We start from the raw sequence: 5,225 nt of genomic DNA, 5'->3' as shown, positions 1-5,225 counted from the left end.
TCTGTTTTGGAAAACCCAAGTGTTTTTTTTTAAGATATTTTGGCATTAAGTTAATATTTTAGGCTATTATTGCTATTAGTGTCAGCATTTTTGGCTATTAGCTTCAGCGTTTTTAACTTTCAATTTCATCATCTTCAGCTATCAGCACTAGCATCTTCAGCGGCCAAATTCGTTTTACAGCATTCACACTAGCATTATTTCAGGTAATGTGATATATCTAGTTCATAATTATGTTAAAAGGTTACGTTTTTAAAGATTTAAAAATGTAATTTTAGTGTTCAATAAATGTTTATCTTGTTCGGCCCGCTGCCTTTTGGATTTTTGGCCCCTTTGTGTGATTAAGTGTGACACCTCTGTCTTAAACTTTAAAAAAAAAATCAATTCTACAGCCTCACGCGCTCAGTTAAAGGGTCAAAAACCACATTGTGCAAGTGATTTTTGTCCATTTTTAACTCCACTTCTTTATCTTGGATCTTGTGTAACTTCCTGTTTTAAATTGGACTTTAAAACTGATGAACACACGTTCTGTAAATAGATATTTAAATATTAGCTTTTTTTCTTCTTGTAGCGTGTGCAGTAAGTGCTATTTTATTGCTGTGTTGAAGGTTCACGGTGGTGTCTGACGCTGGGCTTCAAATACAAGCATGGACGCAGAGAAGAGTGAAGTTTTAGACATGCCGGAGGCTCCGAATCAAGAGGAGGTGGCGGTTGTGGAAAACCAAGAGGAAAAAGTGGAGCCTGAGAAACCAGCAGCTGCTGTTGAAGCTCCAGAGCCAGTAAATGATCAAGCTGAGGAAGCGGCGGGGCAAGTCGTGGAAGAAAACCAGGAAAATGTGGAAGTTCTGGTTGATGAAAGCGCCAAAAAGTCAGAAAATGTGGAGGTGGTGACACCATCTGATCCAGATGAGTCATCCGAGAAGGTCCCTGACCCGGTTGTAGTAGCAGAGCAACAATCTGTGCCAGAGAACAGTCCAGACTCCCCAGCTGTGCAACCTCAGCTGGCAGAAGTTGCTCCTGAACCAGAGCCAGAGAAATCTGCAGAACCAGCTCCGGTAACTGAAGTGCAAGAGCAAGCGGCGCTTTCAAAAACTGAAGAACCATCCACCAAAGAAGAGTCCAAGGAGGAACCGTCACCATCACCACCACCACCACCAGCAGCAGCAGCAGCAGTAGTGGAGGTTTCTCCAGAAAAGCCAGAGAAAAATGAATCAGCTGAGAGTGGAAACGGTGACTCGGCTCAGTCCGAACAGGAAGTTCACGCTCAGTCTGCTTCTGTGACGGCCGCCGAGCCAGTACAACCTGAAGCTGTTCACCCAGAACCCAAAGAAGCTCCAAAAGAAGACGTGACTCCCGCCCCCGGCTCTCTGTCTTTTGCCCTTTTGAATCAGGAGCAAACCAAAGATGCCTTGAAAACTTCTCGCACCCTCGTTGTCCTCAGAGGCCTTCCAGGAAGCGGCAAGAGTTTTCTGGCTCGCGCCATCGCCGATTCTTACAAAGACCTCTGCTCTGTGATCTGTGCCGACGCCCACGGCGTGAAGCCAGAGCAGCCAGAGGGGTACAAAGCTCTGGACGACGCCGTGGTCGCCTGCTGCAAGGAAGGCGGAACCTCGTCCGCGCTGATAGTGGTGGACGACACCAACCACACCCACGAGCGCTTGGCCCGGTTCGGGGAGATCGCCGAGGAACACAACCTGGTTTTGATCGTCCTGGAGCCTCAAACTGAATGGAGGCGAGATGTCGCACAGCTGGAGAAGAAGACGCAGCGCCAGCTGGACGAGGCCAAGCTGCAGGCCATGAAGGTCCCGCTGGAGGAGGTGGCCCTTCCTCTTTACTTCGGCTGGTTCCTGCTGCCGGCGGTGCAGGAAAAGATCCGCTGCACGTCCATGGACTTTCTGAAGACTCTGGACACGCTGGAGGCTTTCAAGAAACACCTGATTGACTGTGAGTTCTTCATTCCTTCCATTAACGAGTCATCGCTTCATTTTAGATCATTGTGTGATTGCTTAGGAAGCATTTTCAGAGATTTCAGTATTCTTGGTATCAAAATGTTCAGCTTGTTCGGGACATTACTGCTTGTACTTTTGGTATTAATGAACTTTAAAGTTTTTAAATGTTGAGCAAAATATGCCCCAAAGGAAATGAATGAGAAAGTCTTTGAATTTCAAAATTTTAAGTAGATTAGCAACAAAGCATTAAATATATTTATGGGGTATGTTTCATGTTTTATAGTAATTTTCAACAAATTTGTAGTTTAAAGCAACATGCTAACATTTTTTGGCTAATTCGTTATCTACTGAGGTTTTTATAGCCTAATTTAGAGTTTAGCTTCTATTTTAGCAACAGGCTAACATTTTTGACTAGTTTAGTTTACTGAGAAATTTTAGGATATTTTGGAGTTCAGCTAGTATTTGAGCAATGTGCTAGTTTTTTTATGCTAATTTGGAGTCTAGTTAATATTTTAGCAACATGCTAACGTTTTGGGGGATAGTTTAGCATCTACTGAAGTTTTTATGCTAATTTAGAGTTTAGCTTCTATTTTAGCTACTGGCTAATATTTCAGACTAATTTCGTTTACTGAGAATTTGGGGATATTTTGGAGTTTAGCTAGTATTTAAGCTAATTTTTGTTTTCTTTTTGCTAATTTGGCATCTACTGAAGTTCTTTTTTCATGCTAATTTAGAGTTTAGCTACTATTTTAGCAACAGGCTAGCATTTTTGACCAATTTAGTTTTTAGTTTAGCCAGTACTTCAGCAATGTGCTAACTTTTTTTTGGCTAATTTAGCACCTACTAAGGGTTTTTTGGGCTAATTTGAAGTTCAGCTCATATTTAAGAAACACACTAAAATTTTTGCAAAATCGGCATGTATTCGTGATTTTTAAGCAATTTTACTACAAATTTTTCAGGAATTGAGTTCAACTTCTGCACTTTTTTATAGTTCTTTAACACATTTTTTAGTATTTTAGCAAATTCAACATTTTACAAATAGTTTTTGTATTTTCAGAAAAACTCTTCAACAATTAAAGTAAATTGCGTCAGCAAAAAGTTTCAGCATTTTCAGCGACTACTTTCAGCAGAAAGAATTCACACTAATATCATTGCAGGAAATACTATTTTTCTTTCTAAATTTGCATCTGATCTTCTAATTAAAGTCACAGGAAAACCTGACCAGGAGGTGGACCTGGAGCAGTACTACAAGTCCACGGGGATGTTGCACTGCACCACACAGTTCTGCAACTATGGAAAAGTGGAGGGTTCCAAAGAGTACGCACAAAATCCAGTAAGAATTGTTTCAATTTTTGCATTTTTAGGTTTATTTTAGTTTGTTTTATTAACCTTTTCTTTTCTGTCTCCAGGCAGTTCAGAATGCCTATGGGTCGGTGTTCGAGCTGTCCCTGACCGCTCTCTTCGTCACCCCTCGCACCGTGGGGGCCAGAGTCGACCTCACCGAGGAGCAGCTCCTCCTGTGGCCAGCCGACGCCGAGAAGGAGGCGGAGTCTGTCGTCCCCGCGGCTGCCTCCCTGCCCCGGGGAAGCCGCGCCCACGTCACTTTGGGCTGCGCGGAGGGCGTGGAGCCGGTTCAGACGGGCTTCGATCTGCTCCAGATCCTGGCGCTGCAGAAGGATGGCCAGCAGGGGGAGCCGCTGGAGATGGAGCTGGGCTCGCTCATCTATTACAGTGAGGGAAGGTGGATGCTCACACTCCGAGAGCCCATCTCTGTTCCCGCCTGTTTCTCCAGCTTCTACGCTCAAAAGGAGCAGGAGCCTCCCAAAAAGGAGCCGGAGAAGAAGAAGCAGAAGAAGTGTTCCATACTGTAACCCAAAGGGAATCTGTAGCCAGCTGATGATAACTTGGGCTCACTTTGTTGAAGGTTTGTGCAGTGTTTGGGGCTTCACTTATCGTCCACCAGCTGCGTGCCTTTTAATGTTGATTTGCACCACCGCCTGAGATGCCTTCTGCTGAGGCTTGTTGTCGGAACGCTTCATTATATCATTTTGCTCTTAGTGCCAGTTTCATCTTCCGATTATTTCCCACAATCCTCTTAGCGTCAGTTTAGTTTAGGTCCCTCCCACAAGATAAAATGTCTGCCTACTCCTCTTTCTCAGTATACAGATGTGAGAGAAATAATTGCATGCAACCTAATTATTTTAGGACCACATAGCACCTTCTAGAAATAGTCTCTGAAATGTTCAGTAGATCTTCACATGGTGTTGAGTGCAAAAAAACCATGCGGTCAGTTTTGTTTGTGCAGCCTAAGATGTATGATAAAACATGGGCCAAAGCGACGTATTAGTGCAAATGTCAGACAATTCTTTAACGTGAAATCTTCGTATTGTGCCTAGTTTGACATAAAGGGACAATGCGGTTGAATCTGACATTTTGTTTCTGAACTTGCACTTAATATTTATGAAATGCTGTGAATTGAAGCTCATGTTTTGCAATCGTTTCTTACCACGCTCTTTGAGAAGCACGTCATGTTCAATTTGTACTCTGTCGTTTTTGAAGGGCCAGCCCTACATTGTGTAGCTCTTAATCACTATTTTTGCACTTGTTTTGTACACTTAATAAAAATGCTTTGCTCCAATATCGTCTGTGTTTCTGTCGATGATGTGCTTTGCTGTAAATACATTGACTTCTTCCTTTTTGTTTCTTTTTTTACAATCTTTAAAAATGACCAGGAACTTTATGTGGGTTTCTGCGTGAAAGTTGTTTGTCAACGTGGCTTCCTGTTCCTTAGGGTTTAATTCCTGTCCACACAATTACAGTCCAGTAGCTGATCTTATATGTAGTTGAGTAATAATTGCTAAAAATATTAAAAAAGGATTTGGTCATGATAATGTGTCAAACTCCAAAACTCGCCTTATGCTACGGGTCAAACAAGATAAATGTTTATTAAACACACTAAAACTGTTTATTTTAAACTTTAAGAGGCAACGTTTGAACATAACTATGGATAAAAATAGGTAAAAATATAAAATTTTCAATATTTTACTCTCCACAAACATATATTTCGTTAAAACTGTTTAAGTTAGAAATAAGCGCAAGATAACATATTGCAAGTAATAATTATAAAATAAAATTATCTGGCCCCCGGGCCTTGACTTTGACACGTGCTGTGAAACACATTTTACTGTAGAATGTGGTATTTTATTTTGAAGGTTTCACCACTTTGTCGGATTAAAAATTATATATATATATATATATATATATATATATATATATATA

General features: G+C 41.5%; 1 protein-coding gene across 1 annotated transcript in view; it reads left to right on the top strand.

Moving 5' to 3' along the window:
* aclya (ATP citrate lyase a) overlaps window positions 1-5,225 on the top strand; it is a gene marked incomplete in the record, with an annotated part of 37,411 nt that overhangs the window by 1,585 nt on the left and 30,601 nt on the right.

The sequence above is a fragment of the Oryzias melastigma genome, linkage group LG8, assembly GCF_002922805.2.
Source record: "Oryzias melastigma strain HK-1 linkage group LG8, ASM292280v2, whole genome shotgun sequence".
In the NCBI taxonomy this organism is placed as follows: Eukaryota; Metazoa; Chordata; class Actinopteri; order Beloniformes; family Adrianichthyidae; genus Oryzias; species Oryzias melastigma.
Note: the sequence above shows the minus strand (reverse complement) of the source record. Positions and strands in the feature narration are given on the sequence as shown.